This window comes from Cnephaeus nilssonii, assembly GCF_951640355.1.
Source record: "Cnephaeus nilssonii genome assembly, chromosome: 12".
Taxonomy (NCBI): Eukaryota; Metazoa; Chordata; class Mammalia; order Chiroptera; family Vespertilionidae; genus Cnephaeus; species Cnephaeus nilssonii.
In genome coordinates this window covers 20,268,907-20,282,897 of record NC_137083.1, presented here as the reverse complement: position 1 = coordinate 20,282,897, position 13,991 = coordinate 20,268,907, and positions in this window count along the sequence as shown.

The window sequence follows — 13,991 nt, the reverse complement described above, 5'->3', positions numbered from 1 at the left end:
TTGGCCGTGGGTTATGTTGTTCCTGGGGCACTGTCGGCCCTGAATCTGGTTTACTGCTCACATGCATTTGTGTTCCACATCCTGTACAACAGAAACTTTGCAGAGTGCCCTCTTGCACTCCGAGACCCCTCGGGGATGTCAGAGAGCCGGTTTCAGCCCGATCCCCGCAGGCCAGACCGAGGGACCCCACCTGCCGGAGGGACCCCGCTCACTCCGCAGATGCTCTTCGAGCCACGGTGCTGCCCCAGGTGCAGCTGGCTGGGGAAGGACCATGGGAGGTTGGCTCCAGGGCATGTCTGGCCCATCTTTCCCAGTCCCACCCTGCCGGCCACCACCCAGGACCGTGTGTGTTAGTCCCTGCACTGGAGCCAGCTCCACAAGCTGAAATACCTGAGAATGAGTTTTCTTTCTTTACCCACCTCCCCACTGCCCTGACTCACTCCATAGATGCCCTTCAAGCTGTGGTGCCACCCCAGGAATTCTAATTAATTTCCTTTCAATGTGCATGAATCTGTGCACTGGGCCACTAGTCCTATAAAATAATAGCGTAGTATGCAATTGTCCCCTTGACTGGTAGTTGTCCAGGAGTTCAACCAGGGAGTGGGGCCAGCTGGGGGAAGGGAGGGAAGCCCCGGTGGCAGCAGGCGGCTGGGGGAAGGGAGGGAGTAACCAGCCAGCAGCTGCTAGGGACCCTACCAGTGCAGGAATTTTGTGCAGTGGGCCTCTAGTAGGGGAATAAAATCCAACCTACAAGGAAGGCTATGAGAGGCACTGTTTGACATACTGAGTGAAACAGCATATTATTAAGGTTGAGCAGGACAAGATAATAATGGCCATACTCAGAGCTAGTGCAGCAAGGTGTATAAATATATCAAACGTATCAGTGTACATTGGCAAGCTGTCTTGACTTTGTGCTTGTACCACTTAAATTTGTGATTTTGAATATTTATATGAATTAGTGGGTCAACAAACTTGCTTGAATTCCCCACCAGCTGTAAAGCAAAGACATTCATTATAAAACCACACCTGCCTTTGTCATTTTATTTATTATTTCTAGTCTGTTTCCAAAAAGGATTTGATATACTTATGATTAAAGAAAAACAAAAACATTATTAAAGTAAGAATAAAGGGTCAATGAAAGTTAATATGATTCAGGACAAAATGTGTCCTTGTGATTTCAGGTAGCCAAGACAAATCTTCTTATAAATTATAACCCTCAGTAGCAAATTCTTTGAATTTTTTTTTCTGACACTGAGTGCTGTGAAAAATATATTGCTCATTATAAAAAGGACATTGAACAAAATGGATATGGTTGTCTGTCAATCTGAGTTTCACAAAAGGCAAAATGGTTCTTCATATAATCGCTTCATACAGTAACCTTCCACAAACACCAGGAAAGCAAAGCCAATTACAATTCTCTGAAACCACTTCTGTGGTAAATTATAGGAATTAGTCCATGTGCAGATTATCTGATGATATGATTTGGTAAATGAGTAAAGTTTAAGGACACGCAGTGCCTCCCAAAATCTGATCCTCACCATCACTTGCTATGCCTGTTGGAAACAAGGGATTCAGCCCAGTGAATCATCCCTCTGGAAATAGACATTTTAATATGACTCCCGGTGATGTGTGTGTGTGGGTACGAGTGTATTTTCCTCTTCAAAATTGGAGAACTAATGATTTTGAGAAACAACTAAAGAGCTTGTCTCAATCCCTCTTCAATGTGGATTTCCTTAGATAAGATTTTAACAGAAACGTGAACCAGTGCCTTCATCACACGCTAACATGTTTCTAAAAGTCAGGTTCACGCTATTTTTGACCAAGAGGAGATCTATAAGCTTTGGATGGCGAAGCTGGCTTTGTGTCCTAAAGAGCTCGCCTTGTATGCTCATCCCAGTGGGCACCATTTCTCTATGGCCAGCTGGTGTCCTCTGCGGACTTCCCACTGAGCAGTACCCCAGCCAGGCATGGCAGAAGTAAACAAGATGTGCCTTCCCTCACACACTTTCAGATTCTAATGGACAATTACAGGTATCACAGTGTAGAAGGAAGACAACGGAACCTCAGTTATTTGAAAGAAAAAAATCTGTTTCAGATGTAAACTTTTCTACTTGCTGACCAGTTAACAGCAGCTGATCAGCCTCGTACACACAGCACCAATCCCTTGTAAGAATGTGTAGGTAAATAAAGGAGCCAGTGGAATTTGCATACAGAGGGTTTTCCTCTAATTCTAGCCGCGCCTTAGAGAATCCTGCCCTACTTTCCTACCATGAGGAGCAGCCTCCAACCTGGCAGCATCTTTGTATAAAACTCAAAGAGAAAGCAGCCTGGGCCAGATTCCCTGCTGTCTGCATTCAAAAGTTATCAGCGTCCCAGAAGAGTTGAGGGCATTGAATTCCTCCCTCTGGAAGCCATGTTGTGGCATCCAAGGTCAGCTTTAATTTGTTCCTGGCTGTGAAAGGGCAAGAGGATTTCATTACACCATCCTGGATTTTACAGACAGGGACATGTAGATGTGTAAAGACTGTTGTTTTTTTTTTTTTTCTACAATTGGGGAGGAGAGGTAATATTTAGCTTTGCTTATTGTATTTAGGTCAAGTTGATTCCTCTATATCCAGTTAGTGCTCATAATCAATTATTATTATTTCAATAGAAATATCCCAAAATTTCCGATAAAACTTAGCTCGATTTGATCTGCTCAGTGATTATGGAAACAAAGATACTTTTGTTTCTTTGTAAGAGAAAATGACTAACTGTTCACAGACCATGATGAGCGTGGGGCTCAGGAAGTTTATATATAACTTCTGACTCCATCAAAGACTTGCATGTACAATAACTACATTCTGTTTCTCTAGGGGGTAACACAAAAATAATATGTTAGTGCTTTAAAATAGTTGTTGAAGTGCCAATGAATAAATAACCCTTTTGGCCTGGGTAGTATCAGGCTCAATAAATATGAAGTACAATTTTCCTTTCATAGATTGTACATTTGTCAGATATATCATCTCTCATATCTTTACATGGTAGTAACAATCGAATGTAAGGCATTTTTACATTATTCTTAGATGATGCAATATTCTTTTATCCTTTTTTTCTTTTAGAATTTTGGGAGCTGTCATTTATTTTCTAGGGCAGTGGTTGGCAAACTCATTAGTCAACAGAGCCAAATATCAACAGTACAACGATTTAAATTTCTTTTGAGAGCCAAATTTTTTAAACTTAAACTTCTTCTAACTCCACTTCCTCAAAATAGACTTGCCCAGGCCGTGGTATTTTGTGGAAGAGCCACACTCAAGGGGCCAAAGAGCTGCATGTGGCTCGCGAGCCGCAGTTTGCCGACCACGGTTCTAGGGTATTACTTCTAACACCCTCCCTGTTTCTCATGTCTTTTTATGTTAGTACAGAATTTTAGAATGCGTGTGCCTGACTTAGGTTTTACTGTCTGTTTTAAAGTTTTAATTAATGTTGCGATCATTTATATCTATACGTTCTTGTCCAGCATAAAGACATTAATGCTCAGATTAAGCAGACAAGCAAGACATTGATGATAGGATCTGTAAACAATTTAACAAACCCAATTTAATGTAGAATAAATTACATTTCAAGTCAGATATGCCAGTGGGCATCAGGCACTTGGACCAGTGGGAAACACATTTGCTTATGGCATTTTGCCTTAATCAAGGCGATATTCCTTAGGTTATCTCATTTGATCCTCTCGATATTAAAAAAAAACATGGCCAGTAAAATTGCTCTTAAAGCACAAAGCATAGGATATTCAAGGATCCTGGTGGACAAACTAGCTCAGGGCCTGCAAGTTGGACCTGGGCTGCAACATATTAGCTGCATGACCTTGAGGAAAGTTAACTATTTACTCTTTAAGTTGCCATTTCTTTATTGGTAAAAGGTGGGGTTAAGGTGTGAGGAGTAAATGAGATGCTCTATGTACTTTTGTAAATGAAGACAGGATTTAGATGGAAAGCAAGGAAAAGGATAGAATGATTGGCTCATACAAGGTGTAGAGCTGGCCTAATGGAGTGCTAGAATTAAGGACCACTTAGATGCTTAAACCCTACAGCACTCCCTCTCTCCAACTCTAGTCCCTGCTTCTCTCTTTGTGTATACGCCTTCATGAAGTGAAGCGTATAGGCATTTGCATTCCCAAGGATCACATTTTTACAGTTTCATTGTCAGAAAGGATAAAATCCTTTATTCTATGTCCAGATTGGGAAACACTAGAGAGTGTTTTGATTGCTTGTATCCTTTGCCAATTTCTGAAGTGTGTGTGTGTGTGTGGTGGTGTACACTACCCAACTTGGCTTTGCATAACTCAGTGACCATGCCTTTAGGTAGCATGCCCAAGTTCTAAGACTGGCACTCCTAGCACAGCCACACAATTAGAAAAGCATTTTGCAAAGGGAGGTGGGGAGAGGTCTACCTAAAATTTGATGAAAATGAAGCAGTAACAACCAGTACAGTGAGTGAAGGGATGGCCTGGCTTACAGAAGCACTCCATACCCAATGGGTTGCTTTTATTACTCATTTGTTGTTACTGTTAGTAGTAGAACTGCCTCCTGTGTCCTGTCTGAAATGTATCCAGTGTCCTTTCAACCAGAGTCTCAGATCCAAGAAAAAGTGACTGCCAACCACGGGCAAAATTGCCAAGTAGGTAAACTATCTTCTCCAATTTCTCTTCATCTTTCTGCCAAGGGTCCCTCACCAGGCCTGCTTGCCTTTAAATATCTCAGACTTCAAAATGACTTCTCCCACCATCGTAGGTGATGGAACAACTCACATTTAAATATGATTGATTGCACTAGCCCTCAGTAAGATTTTTTTCTATTCAAGAGAAATTTATGAATCCTGCAGAATCTTTGGCTGAGAATATATTTCTGAATTTGAAAGGTCAACAGTGAGCATGGTGATTGCCCAAGTTTTTTTGCCTACAACGGCCACTGCCTCCTCCCTATAACTCAGACATTTCCTCACATGTGTTCTTCCTTCCCCTGGTCTCCTTCCACTACACAACCAAGGATCAGTACCTTAACCACTTATTTTATGAAAGACTAGAGGCCCGGTGAACGACATTCGTGCACTTGGTGGGGAGGTCCCTCAACCCGGCCTGTGCCCTCTCACAGTCCAGGATCCCTCAGGGGATGTCCACAGTTAGACATCCCTCTCGTGGTCCAGTCCGGAACCCCTCGCTCTTTACTGCCCACCTGCAGTAGAGGCGGGAGTCTCCCACCACCGCCACTGCGCTCGCCAGCCATGAGCCCGGCTTCTGGCTGAGCGGCACTCCCCCTGTGGGAGTGCACTGCCACCAGGGGCAGCTCCTGTGTTGAGCACCTGCCCCCTGGTGGTCAGTGAGCATCATAGTGACTGGTTGTTCCACCGTTGGGTCGATTTGCATATTAGCCTTTTATTATATAGGATAAGTACATGCTGGCACAGTCAGTATCTTTTCAGAACCCCTGGGAAGACACTTGAAAGCTAAACAAATCATACAGAAATGAATAATGTATAAGTCCAACTGCCTATGTATAAGATGATAATAGAAGTGAAGGTCCAAACTTCATATCAGGGGAAAAGGAAATAAAGCAAGTCATTGCTTTCTCTCTAGAAGGCTGCATACTCTGATGTAGACAATATTGCACTTTAGGGGCTGCAGAATGTTCATAGTTATGGGTCCATCCTCAAAGAGATTATAACTCTGTGAGAGGGAGACAAAAATACTGCACAAATAAAGCTAGAGAACACTGGAAGAGAGAATATAGTGAGTGAAGGCTTTATTTAAGAAACATGTCAATTATGAAACATCAGTGAAGATTTTGTTACAACTACAAAAACTCTAAAACACTCCTCTTTTTTGTGTGCATTGATATTTCAACAAATAAACATATTTGTTGGATTTCTATACTGGTGTAATTTTTCCTATAAAAATTGCTGAGGAGTATCACCCTTACTTAAACTTACTTTTAAGTATTTCTCCAATACTTTTTTAAAAAATCCCGCCATGCTGACTGATAACTTACTAACTTTCTGTAAGCTGAATCACTGACCCCCTCCAGCAAGGAGAGAGCTACTGAAATTGAGGAAGGTTAGTTGATGTGAGGTATCCATTCAAATGCACTGTCTCATAGACAACTAGAGGCTTCTGATCACACTCTAAATACATCTCACAGAACTAGCAAAACCTGCTTGTAGGTCAAAAGCTATTTTAAACTTCTCTTATTTTTAATTGACGGTTAGATGCTTCAGAGATCTCTAACCACTGGGCTCCCAGGCCTGGCTTTGGATAGAAATAGGACATGCAGGAGGACCAGAAAGATAATCAACTATCTCTGACTCAAAGATGAATATTTATCAAATGCTCTTTATATTGAAATGACCAGTGTTAGGTCTAGAGAGGCTTAGCCCTGATAAGGGAAGGTTCCAGGCCCCCGAGGACAAAGGCAGCTATTCCTCATTTCCATGAGTTTTTCCATGCCTGGCATCCTTGTCCAAGTCTTTTGGCTCCCAAATATAACCCTTGATATTTATACAGAACTGTTTAATTTTAAATCACGTTCATACATATTCTTTCTTGATCCCCACTCCTTTTTGGTGACTTACTCTTTTTTTCTTTCTTTGTTAGGAAGGGAAAGGAAAAAGTAGGAGAATATAGATTGAATAATATATAAGTGCTTTGTAGTTTCCTTGATGGAAATTCTTCCAGACACAAGGACAGTGGGTTTGCCTCACAAGACTCTGCTGCAGTCCAGCATCAAAGACTCATACACACACACAAAAGATGGGTCTCAGCTGCTCACTGTTGTCAAAGGAAAACTCAGAGGTTGATGTGATAAATATAGCTTATTAAAGACTTCCTGAAAGCATCTCTAAAGTATGTTCATCTCCCATGTGCAACATTTCCTGAATAGAAACATGTTTATAGATAATGTATCCCTAGTTATGTGCTCCAAAACAACATCATAACTCTCGAGTTTAAATCATTTTCATGGATGGGCTCAGGAATTTAACGTCTGGCTTTGTCTTTTCTCATACTCTTTGTAAAATAGTCATAATTGTGATGATGCATTTTGTAGGAAATCTGTTCCATATGAAGAAGTGGAACAGAGATCAATATTCTAATTTTGCTCACCAGAAAATTAGTTGATGATTTGCTTATAATTGCATGTGATTGTAAAAGGAGGAAAATAAAGATTTCTAGGCAGATTGATTTAGTGGGCTTTTATGAAACTTTAGAATGAAGGTGGGGTTTGGAAGACATGCTATAATTAAAGATAAACAGTAGGGCATAATGAAACAAGGACTGAAGGCACAGGAAAGACAAGGGAGTTCTAGTTGGGTCATTTTGAAGAAGTCCCTAAAACTTCCCTACATCTTGCTTTCCTCATATGTAAAGTAAGGAGATTGTAACTCTAAAAATCCTTAACAGCTCTTATTTCAAAAATAAATATTTTTATTGATTTCAGAGAGGAAGGGAGAGGGAGAGAGAGAGATAAACATCAATAGTGAGAAATAATAATTGCTCAGCTGCCTCCTGCACACCGCAACCCCGGCATGTACCCTTGATCAGAATAGAACTCGGGACCCTTCAGTTCACAGGCTGACGCTCTATCCACTGAGCCAAACCAGTGAGGGCCAGCTCTTATTTTTCTTACTACTAAACCATAAATACAGAGAAGGCCAATTTAAATTAGAATAAGAGGAAAGGCTTCCGTGGCAATGATCCTGGACTGAATTAAAAATGTGGTGGGGCAGCTGAAGCAAAAACCCCTGCAGAAAGAGATCTCCGTAGGCATATATTTAATGTTCCCTGGAGAAAAACTTGCTTTACCTTGCCATGTTGCATCTGTAAAGAGAAACAAAATAAACCCAGATTTATCTATATCTGCATTATGCTATTTCTATCACAGTTTCTTTGTCTAGGATTATATATATATATATATATATATATATATATATATATCCACATATATCCTACTTATATTTCTAAGTTTTTTTACTGGGCATTATTAAATATTTCAAAATATTTTGAAAACTCAAAGGAAAATACTACATAAATATGATTGGGGAATGCATTCATATCTTTTGGTGCTTCCTATGAATGCATTTATTTATAATCCTCTCTGCAATTCTTGTTAAATAAGAAAATATCCTGGAGTACTAGGAAGACACAAGATGGGAAATCAAATTCTGCATTTGGGCATTATAATGTAATTTTCGGTTTCTGCTAGGTGCATGAGTGTGAGAAGATGATATCTATCCTTCACGTGTATGAACAGGCAGGGTTAGACAACAAACAACCCCTTTGTCAAACAGAAAGGTATAAACACACTACATTGCACAAGCAGGACTGACTCCCCTGCGGGCTGATGCATATACTTAATGAAGGACACGTGCAAACTCAGCCAGGAGCTCAACAAGTCTGTACAGTTCATCCTAAATGAACCTGACTTAAAATAGCTTTGTATAACTCTGAGAGTTGTTTGCCTATGGCTTCTTTTTTTTAAAATTAATATATTTCTTTTATTGATTTCAGAGAGGAAGAGAGAGGGAGAGAGAGATAGAAACATCAATGATGAGAGAGAATCACTGATTGGCTGCCTTCTGCACGCCCCCCACTGGGGATCGAGCCCGCAACCCGGGCATGTGCCCTTGACCGGAATCGAACCTGGGACCCCTCAGTCCAGAGGCCGATGCTCTATCCACTGAGCCAAACCAGCTAGGGCCCTGTAGCTTCTTTTAAGTACAATCTGAAAATGGGAGTCAAATATTCCTGTACAATCCACCAAAATCTTGACATCTCAAGAGCTGCTAGGTTGTCCTCTTTTTCCCTGCAGGGGTATTCCAGAAACCAGAGTGACCTTGTCTGCACATGTGGAAGGTCAATGAGATGCAAAGACCCAGGGAAAACTTTCCCAGGCTGTTTCTGTGCTATGTCTGCTTGCCACTTAAATATTTAGAAAATATGGTTTCAAATGCACCAACTAGGATGTAAGTTCTTATCCACTTATGATTCAAGATAGATTTAAATGCAGTGTTTGGTCCCCCCGTTCTCTTGGACTTTTAGAATATAGTATAAATTATTGTCCAAGATTCAAATCTGTCTCTTTCTATACATCGATACCTTGGATTAGATTGGGATGTTTAAGCACAAAACCAAAGGTCTTCTCCTTTAAAAGTTACATTTCAGAATGACACAGTCAGTGATCACTGTTTATTTACAAACACCAAGTGGTATTTGCAAAAAAAAAGGACAAATTTTAACCATTTAAATATTTTAAAATCCAACCAACGCAGGCAGACATTCAGGGAGCTTAGAAAGGAATGTGACATTTTAAACGGGTGTGTTGCTTCTTTTGCGATTGGTCTTTACATAGAATGTTGGTCACAATAGGAAAAACAGCCACTGGATTTTTAATTAAAAAAGGGAAATCTAGTTGTGGTCCTCAAAATATGACCTTGGTGAAGTCATTTATTGCAGATTCTGTTGTAGTCACCTTTAAAATGGGACTAACAACACCTGTCCTCCCTGCCTTACAGGAGGGATGTAAAGATAAGAGAATTAAAGTAGGAGAAAGTGCTTGGCAAGCCATTAAGTCCTATGTAAATTTCAAGGCAGACATTATGTTACTTATGTAAATAATAGCTTGTTTTGTTTCATCTGGATTGGTTTGCGTGGCCATGTTGATCTGATCCAAGCGATAATTAACCTAGACCTCCAAAAGAGAATTGGACTTGGAGTAAGAATCATAAACATCAGAGTGCAGATGTATTCCAAGTCTTTAGTGGTGAGAAATAGCTACCATCTGGATCGTTCTAAGACATTTATGCCCTCATTGTAGACAGGTCTCAGAAACAAATTTCTGTAGATTTTGCCTTCACTCACTATCGTTGAGGGGAGGAAGGATAAAATTTAAACTATTTTAATTTGGAATTTGATGTGTATCCATATTTAGATATAAAGCAGCCTTATAAAAAGGCTTACATGTTTATGATGTTTCTCGTGTTTTTGATAGCCATAGATAGATAGACCTCAAGCCTTAAGAACAATCCTATTAGATATGTATGGCAGATGTTATGCCCATTTTACCAATAAGAAAACCTCGTCACAGATTAACAAAGCGACTTCTCTAAACTGACAAAACCCACTGTTTGTTGTGGTGGTGGAAGGAGGGTTAGAATTCAAATTCTTAAGTAAATGTTTCTTATTCTATACTATATTATGGCTCCATCATTTTGCTATGCTCTCACATGTTTTTACTGCAGCTGTGCCATGTACCTGATTTATCCAACTCCTTTGCTTATCTAAGGCCTACTTACCAAAGGCAGAGCCAACATTACCTCCTCAGAGACACATTCTCTCATGAGGTTAGCTGCCCCTCCTACGTGCACCCATTCTTCTAACAAAGCGTTGATCACATTCCATTGTTTGTTGGTTTTCTTCTGCCTCACCCACTGGTCTGTGAAAGTCTTGATCATTCCCAGAACAAAGCGCATAGTGGATAAGTGAATACACTTTTCATGATATGAGAAACGATGTAGATCTAGCTGATTCTCAAGACTTACCTGCAGTTTCTCATAAATTGCAGCTGGTTGGCTTTTCTTAGAGTTCAGAGTCTGTATCCTTTTTCTCCCTTTGGGGATACATACACCCAAATTTATATATGCTCACTATTGTCTCAGCACTAATATTTACATAGGCAGGTGTTTTAAGAAGTTTTATCCTGACTGTATTTTACCTTTACACTCGATATATAGACTGGTTCTTAGTTCACGATTCAATAGGTTGTTGGTTTCTTTTCCTGAAGTTCAACCCCCAACTTCAATACTTGCTCCCAAGTCCTCATATCTGTATCCATGTGACAAAATCTTGGTATGCCAATCTCTTCACACTGTACTCTCCCCAGGAAACTTTTCAATGTTCTAAACTATTTATTTTATTTTATTATTATTTTTAGTATCTAAAGTATTTCCAGGTATGTCTCCACTTTTGTACATTAATTTTCCCCTCTTATTGAAACCTAGTGGTCATGAGCTTTTGCCTCCTAAGGAAAAATTTTCTTAATACTGGTTGCTTTCCTTCCTGTAGATGTTTTAAAATCTAATCTATACATAGATTACCTGTTACCAACTTTCACTTACCTGATTCCATATACTTGCTAATGTGTTTTAGCATCTCCCTTGTTTAATTTCTTAAAATAACTTCTTTCCTGGACTATCTTTCACACATTTGATCTGAAACTAATAATACTAATCTTTAATGTCAAAACTCAAGCTTCATCTTTTCAGGAGTATTCATAGCTCATTGAGTCTTAACTATATCCTTTATCTTCATGAACTTCATTATTCAATGTACTGTCTCTATATTCTCCCTACCCTAACCATAATGTGTTCATATATAGCAGCTCATCCACTGATAGAGCATGTAGAATAACAATAACCTGTGAATAGCAATGAGAGAGAATAAATACAAAAAAGTAGAGGGAACTTTTTTTTCCTCCATAGAGTCTCCTCCATTTATAGGTATTTGTGAGATCACATAATTAGTCTCATTAAACATCAAAATTGATAATAATACTTTCCTGGATAATTTAAGTGAATCACATATGAATTCATTTCTTCCAATTACTCAATAGGGCACATGCAGATGTAAGTAGTAACAGAAAATAATCTGATGGATTTACTAGATTCAAAGAAATAATATTGTTGATATGGGATTAAAACAAAATTAACCTATAAAACAATTATTTAGTATCCAAATGGGTTCTGTACCTATATCGATGGGACAAATTAGTTAATATGCAACTAATCACAAAGATATAGTATTTCTATATATGTAAATACTCCTATTAAGTAACCTTAGGGAAACAAAATGTGTTTATTTGTGATTAACCTTAATTTACATTTTTATTTTAAAATTTAATTTAATAGGCACCCCATCATTTTTTTTTCTTTTTACCCAAGGCTTTTTTTTCCCTGTGGGGAGTTCAGAATTCAGAAATATAAATTGAAGGTTTATTCCACACAATTACCATAATTTAATTTTGCCTCCCAAGGGCAGAGTAATGGTTTTCTACTAAAAGAATCCATGAGACAATAAAACAACAAACACCCTGTGATTTGTGTGTGTGTGTAATTTAATGGCATAACTATGGAAAGTGTTTTATTTTCCTATATTATATATTATGGACTTCAAGTGGTCTTTGTGGTCATTCCCCTTCACAAGAATATTTTCCCTTGCCAAAAGAAATGGACTAGGAGTAAACATAATATTATGCAAAATGATAGGTCTGCTTTCTCTCTGGATTAGTGGCAAGAACCAGTTGGTATTTACTGACTTTTCTCCTTAATGGGTGGATGTAATCTGAAGCTGTGTAAATAAGATAATACAGAAATTATGAGTCTATTTACTCCCAGTGTGGTTCTTTAGTTTTTAAAGTCTATTGGCAAACAAGTAGTCTTGGAATAGTTAAAATCCAAAAGTGTGGTATATCCTAAAAAGCAATCTTGTAGGTCTCCCATAAGTAATTGTGCACGTTTCTGTAATATTCTCTGCTCATTTAATCGAGTGTTTAAGAATTATTTTAAATGTAAGAACTCTTAACATGTCTTTAAGCTTGATCTTATGCATTCAGATATTTTCTTAGTCTTTTTATTCGCTTACACAGTACAGATATTTAAAATATTAACATTCAGGATGGGGCAAAAGTTGGTTTATAGCTGTGAGTTAGCAAAACACAGTTTACTCTTGATTATTTATTCATTGTTGTATTATTTTCCATACAAACAACTATAAGCCTACTTTTGCCCCACCCTGTATTTTAATGTCAGTGATGTCTTCATGGAATTTTTTCTCTTGTTAACAACATGATCATTTGTTCCTAGATTCTGTAAACATTTTATACATTTCTATAAATTCTCCTCCTCTGCAGCTTATTTGATTTGTTATTTAAGATAGATTTCTAAATTTTCTTTCTACATTTTTTATTTGGTAACTCCAAGTTTATACTTAGTTGTTATTTTTAATATGAGTGCTATCATATGAGTGCTGCCAGTAAGTACTCAAACATTCCATTAACTATGGATATCTGTTTTGTTTCTAGGATTTTCCATTTATATAATTCTTCTTTGAATATTGTCTTTCCAATTCAATATTTTAGACATGTAGGGGTAGTTTCTTGTCTTTTTATTTGTTCAAATATGCATATATCTATTGACCTCATATTGAATACCAATAGGCATTTTGAAACCAATTGGAAGAATTTAATATGTTATTATAACTATATAATTATTATTTTAAACTCCGTCAAATGCTGGCATAAGAAGCATTGCATCTAGCTCAAAAGCACAGAGGGATTTTATTCACCAAGAGAAAATAGATTATAGATAGAATTTAAAACTCTATAAAATATTTAATGAAATGTAAACTAATTTTGTGTATTTTAAAAACGGAGTTGATTTTTTTTCCCCTGAACTTATTGCTGGGTTTCAAAAAATAAGCTGAGTGCTAATTAAGACTGAGGTCTGATTACCTGTTTCTAATCTTTTCTTTTTGCTTTTGAGTCTATAAATGACTTTGGACATCTACCTCCCCAAATTTAGTCATTAGTAATAAAATATAGTTCATTAAAAACATTTCCTCTTTGGAATGTCATGGTGTTTTCATGATACCTTCCATTAGGAAGGTAAGTGGCTCACTTCATACTTACGATAAAACTGAAGCTTTTCTATGGCTAAATGGAAAGCATGTGGTATATTTGGGAGTAATGTCTATATTCTTAGTAGATTTTAAATAGTGGACCACTAGTTTGGAATGTGGAAAAAAAAAAAGCAGGTTGACACAGTATGTGATTTGGAGTGTGAAGAAAATGCAGGTTGGAAAGAAGTATTTCCCTATAGAAATATAGATTAGCAATAAAACATACCCAGGAAATAAGTAGAAAGATGTTTGAATAACAGTTTATAACTAAGACATATAAGGAAGC